This window comes from Mustela erminea, chromosome 17 (assembly GCF_009829155.1).
Source record: "Mustela erminea isolate mMusErm1 chromosome 17, mMusErm1.Pri, whole genome shotgun sequence".
Taxonomy (NCBI): Eukaryota; Metazoa; Chordata; class Mammalia; order Carnivora; family Mustelidae; genus Mustela; species Mustela erminea.
The window spans coordinates 52,889,092-52,902,199 of NC_045630.1; the positions used below are offsets into that span (position 1 = coordinate 52,889,092).

The following is a 13,108-nucleotide window of genomic DNA, read 5'->3' on the forward strand; positions in this document are numbered from 1 at the left end:
TAGCTAAAAAACAAATATAGACAGAGATGACATAATTTAAACAATAAAATGTGCAATGAGAAAATAAAGGAGAGTAAAGGGTGAGATAATCGAGGAATGATTTTCTGAAAAGATTTCATCAGAGTAGGGACCTGAACCATTAGCAGGACTAGCCATATTAATTCACTATATTGATATACTATATGAGCAAAACTCACTTATAGTCATCCTGCCATGTAACCCACAAAATGATTTTGTTAGGTAAATATTATTTTACAATGGAGGAAATGATGCTCAAAGAAATTAAACGTTATTCACAAGACCATGCCCCTATAAAATGGCAGAGTCAGTATGTGAATGCAAGTTTAACTGATAGTAAGATCTGCAGTTTACACATGGCTGTATTTTCGATGGTCCCATTTTTTTCTGTGTCTTTCTTTGATAAATATGTTGATTTCCAAGTTTCTTTCATTCTAAGAGTATAAATTTACACCCAGAAAATGGATCCCCATTTTCCATGCCCAGTTCTGGTCAAGAGGTAAATCAACTCTATAAGCATAAGTTTACATCTACAATGAGGTATGCTTTGTAGGTGTGAAATTGACCCCATTGGTGGAAGTTCAATGAAGGAACCCCTGACTCATGATGCTCAGTCCCACCCCAGAAATTTAGGATTCAGACCAAGGGAGAGAAAGATGAAAAATAATCTTTACTTGCCTAAAACTGGGTGGCTTTATTTATTTATTTATTTATGTCATTATTTGTTTTATTTTTTAAAAAGATTTTATTAATTTATTTTTTAGAAGGAGAGAGAGCGAGTGAGCACACAAGCAAGGGTAGCAGCAAGCAGAGAAGTAGGCTCCCTGCTGAGCAAGGAGTCCAATATGGGACTCAGTCCCAAGACTCTGGGATCATGACCTAAGCTGAAGACAAATGCTTAACCTAGTGAGCCACTCAAGCGTCCCTTCTTTGTTTTCATCATGCGCACTAATAGGGAACACAGCTGTGCTAGAAAAGATGAATGCAGACAACTCAGAAAATTTAGAAATGAAAAACCAAAGAAAACTCACATAGTCTGTGTTTTGGATAGCTCTCCTTGTTTGGTTTACCGTCTTTCCTAAGGCTCAGCTGCATTTCTGTCCTGATATCAAACATCCCTCTGTACTTCAAAAAATACCCTCTTTTCCTTAAGTTAGCTCAAGTTATTTTCTCTTCTATTACTTGAAATCTAAAATGCTGTAGCTAAATGTACTTTTTTTTTTTGTCTTAGTTGGGCAATTAACTCATTTTTATTGTAGAAAGAAACAAATACACCGGTAAAATGAATATTTCACTCAGTCCTGCCATGCATAGTTAACTAGTTCCCATTAAGCATGTATCTTTCCAAATTTCTGTGGACACACACACGCATAAGCACTTTTACGAAGATATGAACATACTATGAATATTTTGGTGTCCGTTTAAAAATTTACTTACTTGCTTGTCGCTGGACATTTTTGTCTCGCTAATATTTATACATTGTAAACTCACCTTAAACAATATCTTTGTACCTTTGTCTCTGGTATAATTATTTCCTTAGGATAAAGTTCTAGAAATGGAATTTCAAGGTCTAAGATGTGATCAGCATTCGTAAGGCATCACCACGTTGTCTTGAGGGTGTATTTGTTGTATCTTTCTTCCAAACAAATTCCTCTGTGTTGCCAATCCCCAGTCTACGGCTTTCAGCACAGGTGAACACAACCAGGACACCACGACTGACACTCTTGCCCAGCCTGTCGGCCTTTAGGGAGTTAAGCAGCTGAGGCATGACCTGGAATTCAGATATTTTCTTGTCACCACAGAAAATATGGAATAGCCTCTCCTTGAGGGATATTTTCACCAGAGATCCAGATGGGTGCGGTCCCTTTGCCATATCTGAGAAACTGTTCCGGCTTAAGGGCTATTTTAAACTTCTGGAAAATTCATCTTCTTTGGATTCATGTTTTGCCATGGAATCCCATTCTCCGTTGGGGGCTTTCACTCATGCTCCCCATAATTTCTGATTCATTTTCTATTTTGACAACTTCAGGTGTAAACTCATCTTTGGTTTCTACTACAGTTTCAAATTCTGGGTAAAGGAAGTTGTGGTCTGGAATTGTTCTGCCCCATTAATATGGTTGTGAACAAACCTGCTGATGCTCAAATCTCTAGTCTAGAGCCTAATGCTCCTTACTGAAGTGACGTGCCGTGCGGAATCTGGAGCAGGTTTTCGGGGCCTCAACAGCCACAAGCCCCACAGAAATGAGCACCAGACCTGAGCTGGAGGCACAGAGACTCCCCTGACTCTGGCAGAGGGTGCTCAGCAGATGGCTTCTAGGGATAAAAGTCGTTTTCCCAGAGTAGCTGATCTCTAAAAGACACAGGACAGCACAGCGCCCAGCCCCAGAAGAGTTAATGCAGGGGCTACATGTCCTTAATTATAAAATAGTGGGATTAAAAAGGGGTAGTGGCCAGAAATGTACTCTAAGGAAATGTTTCAGGCTGCCTTTTACTTAAAAAAATCTGTAATAATGAGAAGAAAGGAAGAAGTTGGAATTTGTTGGCAAGTCATATATTTAAACTGTCACAGCGGGGAGCCTGTTTCTCCCTGTCCCTCTGCTTCAGCTGTCCCTGTTTGTGTGTGTTCTCTCTCTATCGAATAAATAAATAAATCTTAAAAAAAAAAAAAAGCAAAAAAAAGCTGTCACAGGATATGACCAATAGAATCAAGTATTTTCTCAAGTACCCGGAGAGTCCTTTGCCCAGATTCTCTCTACCAGTTATTTTTACCCAGCATATGCAATTTAAATAATATGAAGTCTAGGCTGTTTACTTGGCAAGAATTTTTGATAATGAAATTTTAGCCTTTTGAATGCAGAATGGGAGGCTGTGAGTGACAAGGCAAGTGGAATACATTTTCACTTAATACAGTGTTTCGCCAGGGAATTCAGTTTACTGATTGGAATGTAAGTGACTAAAAGCTATTTTCTGGATTAATAATTTTAACAAATATTTATCTGATTTCAAGAACCATTTAATGTTTGGGCAAGCTGGCCTGTACCACAGGAGAGCCATTAGGTTAGAGCTTTAAATTGTAGTAGTTCATTGAAGAACCCGAACTGAGACATGTGTGAATGAAAAACCAAAAAACAAAAACAAAAACAACAGTGCTAATAAGAGCTGGCAGTGGCAAAATGACCTTAGTGCTCAAATATATGATTACCAGATGCCAAAGGAAATGGTAATGACCTGGCTACAGTACTTTTGAGAACATTAAAAAACAAATCAACAAGCAAGCAAACTAATAATGTCTTTCTTGAAGTCTATAGTGAAATACTAACAGTTAAAATGTGCAGTAGACTTAGGCAGTTTTCTCTTAATTTCATATATTTTCAACAAACCAAATTATTGCTCAAGTTCTGACACATAATGCATTGTAATCCAAGGATTATGGATTTCATTCCAGGGTTTAATGCAATTTTTTCTTTTTCATTTTCCATCTGTAGGAGATATGCTGTACTTTTGTAATATTGTGACTTCATCAAAAGAGAATTAAGTCATTTTTTTCTGCTTTAATGTTTATTAAATAGCTGTAATTAAGTATTACAATGCTGGATTTTTTTTTCCCCCAACAAAAGTAAGAGATAAACCAATGGCAACATTGTGGGATATGTTAGTTTTATGATATGTTAAGAAATGAATTTATGTTCCTAATTTTAAAACATTCGAGCCTACATTATTATGCTCATTATGTTCTGATTACATTTTGTCATTTATTAGTATGCTCTGCATGCCTTCTGTGTGATAATCTATTATTATGTTGATTGTTATTATATTTAAACAACTTTTATAAAATGGATCCTGGTGCTTTTTATATTAAAAATATTCATATTCTTAATTACTCAATGCTAAGTTAATTGAGACATTTTACTGTTTCCTATATTAGAATTAAATTAAATTTAGCTTCTATAAGATGGCTAAAAGATGCCTACCACTTCGTTGCTCTACCTGCTATGCTTTCCTCTTTTGCCAAACCGAATACCAAGCAATGGTGCCTTGCAGAAAGGATGCTACCCAGTCATGTGAAACATTAAATAATTCTATAAACTATAAATACGTGATTTAAAAGTGATCTCTTTCTTCCTAAAAACATAGGTAATTAAGAACATTCAAATGACATTTAGTTGTGGGCATATGTATAGTCTAGCTGATTATGAACTTGGAATTTTTTTTTTTTTTTTAAAGAACTCAACAGCCTGTCTCATTCCCAAATTGTTATTTCTGGTATCATTGATTCCTGTTAAGTTCCCCTAATGCCAGAAATTCTTTTTTTACAAATATAAATGGGAGATGATACACAGTAGGATAAGGAATGTAGCCCCCATAGATCTTCAGTATAATTTACTTCTGTTTATTCCATAAACTGCAAACCAAAGCAGAGACAGAACTCTGGGAGAATGGGACTGAAGACAGGTGACTTTTGGTGAGAAGTAGAGAAATGAGAATTTAGATGATAGGACTAGAGACCTGTGAATGCTTGCCTACCTAGAGCTATGTGGTTTCTGGGGCAGGGTGGAAGGCTTCTACCTGGGTCTAAGAGTCCCCTTAGCTATGGGACAAATTTATCCCATTATGTCTCACCAAATATTATGTTGTTCTTTGTTATAATGTCTTATTAAGATACATTTGAGAACAACAAGGATGTTAAGTACCTTTGGTCACAGAGTTTCTAATGAAGGTGAGAAATAAGATGATAACAATATTTTGAATATCTTTAATTCACCTGAGGCATGATCAAGTTTTCCAAGTTGATTTTTATATAGAAGACTTACCTTTTTTTTTTCCATTTTTTTTTCTCTTTTCTTGTAATGTTCCAGAAACATAAAACAATGTATTAGGATTACAGAATTCCCTTCAGGAGATTGATTTCAAACTTTGGGTACAAAGTTATTATTTTCAAATACTTCTTTGGTCTTCCTTTCTTTTTTCTTTTGAATCTTTCTTTTAAATTCATGATTCAGGCTTAATTTAAGCCTGAGTTAATTAAAATCTCTGGGCTGGAACTGAATCATGAATCCAAAAGTGTATATATACACACACACACACACACACACATATATATATATATATATATATATATACCAAAAATAACAAACTGGGGTTATGGCATATCAAGTAACAATACTGGAGAGAGACAAGTAAATATGCAAGTATAATATAGAAATTGTACTTGTGACAAAAATCAAATTAAGATTACACAAAATACTTCAGGAGTTTGATTATACAGCCTGGATTTGGCAGACTGCTAATGTGGAAGACAGATTGCTAATCTTGAAGGAAATAAAACATCAGCTGATATTAAAATATATGGAATTGGATAAACCTTAATAATGCATGAGAATATGCCTTACAAGCCTAGGGAATAATTTCTGCAAAAGTATGAATACCCGAAAATACATTAGTAAACTGGAAAGAAAACTGCTTTTCTGACATTGACAAGAAATGCATTGGTGAGATGGGTGCAAAAGTGTCACAGTGCCTGATAGGCACTGAAGGATAGAAATTTTAATTTTCCTGAGATTTGGAGAAACCAAAGATCTATTTTAAACAAAATTGTATAATGACCGAATCTGCATTTTAGATCAGTCTACTGAACAGACGGACTTTAGATTAGAATGGTGTGTTTTCTAAGGCAAAAAGATAAACTGCCAGGGAAACACTACTCGCAGAGTGATGCAAAGTACTATAATTTTTGCTTAAACATTATGTATAAAAAGCACTCTTAAAGCAAGTGTACCTTTACTCTATATTAACATTAATCCCATTTCCTAAAGATGCTATTTAAATTAACAGCAATCCCCCCCACCCCGCCAAGCTGGTATGTATGCAAATGCAGCCTAAAGTCTACTAATTGCTAACTTCTACTAATAATTGCTTTTGCTCCTAATACTTATAAATGGCTTCAATATGCTATATATTAATTATCTTGCTTTGGAGAGTAAACTTTATACCAGTGCTTCTGTGCCCCCCCCCAAACAAGCCTCTTTTCAATATCCATAGTACCATTCGAGTTTTACCACAAATATACAATCATGATCTGTTTTAAAAAATGAAAACAATAAGTTTTCCCTTCTCATTCTAAGGGGAATCTTCTGTATCCTGAGTCCTTTTCCCTTGTTACAGGTTTCAGAACCATAATGTTAGCCTACAGTAAATTTGGGGGTAAAAGTGTTATCTTTTAAACAGAAAACCAGCTTCTTCAAATAATTGACATTGAACTAGAGGTGACTTAATTGAAAGAAAAAAACATCGGCCAGAGAACTTGATGATGTTAGGCAATTCATATTACGAAAAATTTTTTAAAAAAAGAAAGTTCGTTTAATATTGAAGAGTAAATTGGGAAATTATCATAATAGGAAACCAATGTGATCATAGAGATCATGAAGATTATAATGTGATCTCATCATTGAGTGAAAAGCGTAGATGAAAAAATAAATGTATTATGGAGGGCATCATATTAAGCCAGGCTTTGAAGCAAAAGTCAGGGGGTTTTAAATCTCAATTTAAAGAAGTTTGGGAATAGGATCCAAGTACATAGAGCAATAGATGTAAAGGTATAAGAGAGGTGTGCCTGGATGGCTCAGTCATTTAAGTACCCAAGTCTTCCTTTTGGCTCAAGTCATGATCTCAAGAGTCATGATCTCAGGGTCATGATTTCGGGGTCACGAGGTTGAGCCCTCTGTCAGGCTCTATGCTCAGCATGGAGTCCAACTGATATTTTCTCTCTCTCTGCCCCTTTCCTACCCTTCCCCTGCCCCTGGCTCTTGGGCTCTTTCTCCCAATATAAATAAAATCTTAAAAAAAAATTATTTAAAAAAAGCATGGGGGTGGGGGAAGAGTGTGGTGTTTGAGGAACAGGGAACATGTGAAACATCAGGTTCAAGATAGCTAGGAAAGAAGCTTTAATTTTAAAATAATGAATGAGAAATCACTTATAAAACTTCTCTCTTCTTTCTCTCCTGCCATTTCATATCCCAGTTTTCTTTTTTATTATTATTCTATGTTCCCATAGAGATATATAGAAATATAGATATAGATAATATACTATCCATATCTATATGTGATATGTATACTAAACATACCTATACATAGATTTGCAGGTACATGACTATAATGTAAATATATGGTATATTTATTATCATTGTTTTTCCAGTAGGATATAAGCTCACTAAGGACAAGGACTTCTTTGTAGTTTGTTTTACCACTCTATACCCATGAAATAGAAGGATACCTGGTAGATAGATAGAGGGTGCCCAATAAATTTTTGATGAATAATTTAGCGAGGAAAAAAATGAATGCTTGAATGCAGTCAGGTGCAGTTTTTGGTAGCTTTAGACAACAGAGAACCAGCTAGTGTATTTTCTCCAAGTGAATCTCTGTGGCAGTTTTTAAATTGTCCCTCCATCAGTTGCATAGAAATTAACATAATTACTAAATCCAGATTATTTTCTTTGAAACTAGTAGCATTCTTTTCCTGTGCTAATGGCCTGTCTTAGCTTTTAAGCATCTCTTATCACTTTCTTTTTTCTGCTAACCTATTTGGTCCTGTGTACTTTCCTTTGCCTGACTCATATGACACTAACATTAAGGTTACAATAGTCCTAAACAATCAACGGTATGAAAAAAATCTAGGGCCGCTAAAACTCGTTGACCTGTCTACTTTGTTTACAGTGTACACTTAGTGCCCAGCTCAGGTAAGAGGATGTGCTCAATGCATGCATATGAACCAAAGTGTGAACAATGAGCCCCATTATAATATTACTGTGAGCTAAAGAAAAGATTTAATGAAACCTTATAGAAAACCACAGATAAAATGATCACATTTGGCTTTCCTTGGAAGGATATTTTAATTTCTTCATTATAAATATATTATTCAGTATTCAAAATTGTATGATTTTTAAAGAATTATGTAAAGGTTTGGGTGGGGACATTATTCAGAAAATTTTATTTTAAGATATACTTTCACAAATATCAAGTAATCAAAAATATAAGGTGATAGAGTGCTTATTAAATGAGATGATTAGATGATTTCCAAAGAATTTTTTTTCAACCATACTGGAATAGGTTTTTAGAAGAAAATAAATACTTTCTTTAGAGGCCTCACAGCATAGCTTTATCTTTATAATACTTTATAATACTTATCTTTATAATACTAGAGTTTTGGGGTTTTTTTAGTTGTTAGCAGAAATATACCCCTTTTACATTATTACATTTAGAATTACTTTGGAGTTATCTAGAAACTTTGATGTGGACCTCCTTGAAAAATGTGAGATATAGCTCTTTTAAAAAGAAGCTGTGGCCATCAAGCATTTATCTCAAGCTACAAAGACCTATTCATTGTTAGGCTAATTATTAGTGTTGAAGAATTGTTTTCAAATTCCCCATTAGTGCTTCTTTATGACTTTAAAAAATACTTGTTTATAACAGCAACCAAAACTCTTAGATGTGATACCATAACACAGGAATAAACACAAAATCTGGATAAAATATTTTTGCCTCTGTTGTTCATATTTCCCTGAGGTGACCTTTATATGTAAAAAAAATAATAATAATAATTTGGGGTGATATCATTTCTAGTTAATGTATCTTTTCCCAAAAGTACTTTAGATTTCAAAATAAGGTATATGAGGGACTTTAATATCACCAGCTTTGTAAGTATTTAAATATAAGCGGATTTCCTGCTTTCCGAGGAAGATTTGGAAGACAAAACACCCCCTGCCTCCTACTTGGACATTTGCTCTCATTTGGGTTGATCATCCCAGGCCACCCTGATGCCTGATCGTGGTAAGCATTCAGTAAATGTCTTCTTTACTCAGTAACCATTTCAAGGATATATGCAGTTCACAAATATGTATGCATTTCTATTTGTATTTATATACATACACTTAAAATGTCATTGGGAAAAACTGACTTGGTAAGTGTGTCCTGCATACATCATCTCTATTTCCAAATTTCTATGATTATTTTGAGGCATAAAATATACCTGGTCATAACCTGAGGGAAACGCAGACAGTGCCTGCCCCCTCACTATGGGACATTTTTCCCTTAGATGACAGGCAGATCTGTCACAGGACAAGATGATTTATCTCCTCTGATTTCATCCTGTAAAGACGCCCTATACAAGGTGAAGTGATAATTTTCCTCAGAGTTAACATGTCCAATGTCTCATTTTTCATTCCAGTCCTTGTGAAATGACATCGAACACTAAATTGGGAACTAATTTTGGTTGTGAGCTTTGGCTCCCTGCCCACTTCTCTGGAAAAACAAGCAAATTATCTGTACTTTTTAGTTATAGAAGTTATATGATACTTGGAGCTGACTGATTGGTACAAGGATTTTTCTTTTTTCCTTTTAACCCACACTGGAAAAACAAAAGCAAAAAAAAAAAAAAAAAAATGACAGAAAATTTTGCAAATGATATATTTTTTGCCAGAAAATTAATCAAAAAGAAATATGCAAAGTGTACTTGTGGACAAAAATAGGATGATTTAGAAGGACTTATGATGAAGAAGTAAGGTTGGCAGTATATTTGACTATGGCATTAAAATAGTCAATTAATTCAGTATGATTTTGGGGAAAAAAAAAGTCACAATTATTTGGGAGTAAAAATTCAACCAGCCAACATGGTATTTTCATTCAGCAAGAAAACTTGTTTGTAAATACTTGTCTAAAGATGGAACACAATTTTGGAATTTACTTTCTGAATGCATTTATTTTAGAACATAAATAGGGTAGTCGATTGCAAAGTGTGTTTGTTTAGGCAAAAGGTTTGTGTGATAAATTAAATTTTAGCCTGCATTTAGACTGCAGAATTATATATTTTTTCCTGAATGAATAAAACTGATCATGGGTTATAATTTATTGGGTAAGCGTATTGGGTAAGCGTGAGACGCTTGGAAACAAGGAAGTTACATGACATGAAAAAGCCATATAAAGATAGAAAAAGAATAGAGAAATTTCGTGTGTGTATGTGTATGTGCGTGTGTGTTAAGATTTTATTTATTTATTTGACAGAGAAAGATACAGTGAGAGAGGGAACACGAGCTGGGGGAGTGGGAGAGGGAGAAGCAGGCTTCCTGCTGAGCAGGGAACCCAATGTGGAGCTCAGTCCCAGGACTCTGGGATCATGACCTGAGCTGAAGACAGACACTTAATGACTGAACCACCCAAGAACCAGCAGAAATTTTGTGTTTTTTAAAGTATGATTATTTTATAGGATAGACAAGCTAAAAGGATATGAGTATTAGTGAGATTGAATATAAGTTAAGAAAGTAAGTGGTATCTGAGAATTGGGAAATCATTTCCGTGAGCCCTGGCATTATGAAGGTCATAATCTAAATAATTTAAATAATGTTAAAAGTGAATGTAGAAAAGAATAGAGGAATAGCTAGTGTTTACTGAAAGCTTGCTTTTTCCAGGTACCTGGTGAAATGCTTCATGTGGATTATTTCATTTATTCTTTACAATACCACCACCTGTAAGGATCATTAATTGCATCATTTTATGGTTCATTTTATGGTTGAGGAAAATAAGATATAACAAGGAAAATCAATATTCTTATAATTTCCTACTTAGCCTGCATTTTTTTTTTGAAATTTAAACAAATATGAAGCAAACTAAGGTGCATTTTTTTAACCTAAAGCATCATTTTTTAACTTTAATAAAAAGCAAAGTAAAATAAGTGCTTACATGCTTCTAGCAGCACAGAAGAGAATGGTGAGGCATCTACAGAGCGATACGAATAAGAGACATCATGTCAGTTGAGATTTAAAGAAGGGGTAACATTTCCAACTGCAGTACAGAAAGGGAAAATTACTTCAACAGATAAAAGTTTAGCAGCAAAGGCAAGTAAAGACAAAATGTCCTCTTCATTGTAATTAGCAAGTTTTCTAGACTGTCAGGAGCCTATGGAATTTAAAAAAGACCAAGCCTGGAAAAAGTATTAGTCAGATCTTTGACTTAAAATTTTATGCCCAGGGGCACCTGGGTGGCTCAGTGGGTTAAAGCTTCTGCCTTTAGCTCAGGTCATGATCTTAGGGTCCTGGGATCAAGTCCCGCATCGGGCTCTCTACTCAGCAGGGAGCCTGCCTCCCCCTCTTCTCTGCCTGCCTCTTTGCCTACTTGTGATCTATCAAATAAATAAATAAATAAATAAATAAATAAATAAATAAAATCTTTAAAAAGAAATTCCATGCCCAAACTATGCTATAAAAATAAAAAGAACGCTAGGCAAGTATTCCTGTTTGTTTCAGAGATGGCATTCCAAAATAGTGGGAAAACAAGCAATTATTTTTTTCAAATTTCTGTAAAATTGGTTATTGACAGAAAATAATTAATTCATACGTTTACCTTACATCATTTAATTAAGTTAAATGTGAATAAAAGAGTTAGATGTGATTGGTCTAGACTTCTTCAATCTATTGATCTTTCTTTCCTGTTTGTTTTTTCCCCCCTTCCTTAAGAAGATGATTGGAGTAGGCTGAATATTGGCCCCAAAAGATATCCAGGTCCTAATTCCTGGAACTGCTGGGGTCCAGCCCTGGCAGGTCCAGGTGTCCCTCAAGGAGGAGTGGTGTCGGCGAGATGAACAGCAGAGCCACACAGCAAGTTCTGGGCAGTAGTCAGGCATCTCCATTGGATTATCAAGCTTCTTATAAAGGCAGTTTAATGGGGGTAGGGGGTTCACATTCATGCAAAGGACATTAAAGAACTCAGCACTCATCAAATAATTTCTCTTTGTTTAGCACATGTTATTTTAGTTAAGATATAAGGGTACAGACTGGCGCCAGGGATGGGGGACAGGGTCTTGCTTCTTGAGTAATCATGTTCCTCAGAAATCCATGGGACGTAGCACAAATATGTGCTTTTTGGTAACTTGTTCTGGGGTCTTCAGGAAAAGAAGATATAGGTTAATGGAAAACGAGAAGCTATTGGGATGAACTAGATAATAAAGAACTGTAGGAAGAAAAGGTATAGGTTAATGGAAAATGAGGAACTTTAGGGATAATCTAGATAATAAAGAACTGTAGGAAAGCAAGAGATAAGTTAACGGAAAACCAGAAGCTATCTGAAGACACTAAGTATATGGGAGAGCAGTAGGAATGAGAAGGCGTTACCTTTGCAGGAGGCAGGGTGTATTTTAACGGCTTGGCTCGTGAAAGCCATGGACAAACATCAACCTAGGGAGGAAACCGTCTATTGTGGGACATATTTAAAGTTCTCTATAGTCCTAGGTACAGAATAATTTACCTCCTTGGGGTTGCTCTGGCCCACAAGCCTGAGAAATGTTCGCAGCAGATTAGCAAGGGACTCTTTGTTTAAGAGAGATATGGGATCAGAGGAAAAGGCAAGAGAGTAACAGACCACGCTTATCTGCGGGGCTATCTGTCTTCCGGGGAGTTGCCTGCAGGGTGATCCCGCCCTCCGCAGGGTTAGTCCTGCATTAGTTCAAACCTTAACCTAGTGAGGCAATACCCTCTACCAGGTCCCATGGGTCCCAACATGGAACCTATGAGTGTGATCTTCTGTAGTGTTAGGACATTGCGGATATGATTAACTGAAGGGTCTCGATATGGTTGGACCATCCGGGATGATCAGGGTGTACCCTATGTAATCACAAGTGTCCTTATAAAATGGTTATAGAGGGAATTTTGGAGGGAAATGAGAAAGAAGTCCACATAACCATGGAACCAGGGGAGAAAAGGTCATACCATATGTGGCCATGAGCCAAGAAACAAGAACAACAACCAGAAGCTGAAAAAGGCAAACAACTGGGTTTTTTCCTAGAGCCTCCAGAGGGAGTGTGGTGAAACCTATCATGGACTTCCAGCCTTAAAACCATAAAATAATAAATTTATATAGTTTTAAGCCGCAAAATGCATGATTCTTTGTTATAGCAGCCAGAAGAAATTAATGCAAAGATGTTCATAGAGGTCTTCATCATATTATTATAAATGTACATGTTTATGAAACAATAAATTGTGAATTATGAAAAATAGTACAATATAGGTGGCTTAATTTTTCTGATTGAAGAATAGATAAAACCTAAAAA

At 35.6% G+C, this 13,108-nt stretch overlaps 1 pseudogene; it reads right to left on the minus strand.

The window, feature by feature from the left end:
* Window positions 1–1,588: 1,588 nt before the first annotated feature.
* On the minus strand, window positions 1,589–12,641 carry LOC116575940 (annotated as a pseudogene).
* Between the last annotated feature and the right edge of the window lie 467 nt (window positions 12,642–13,108).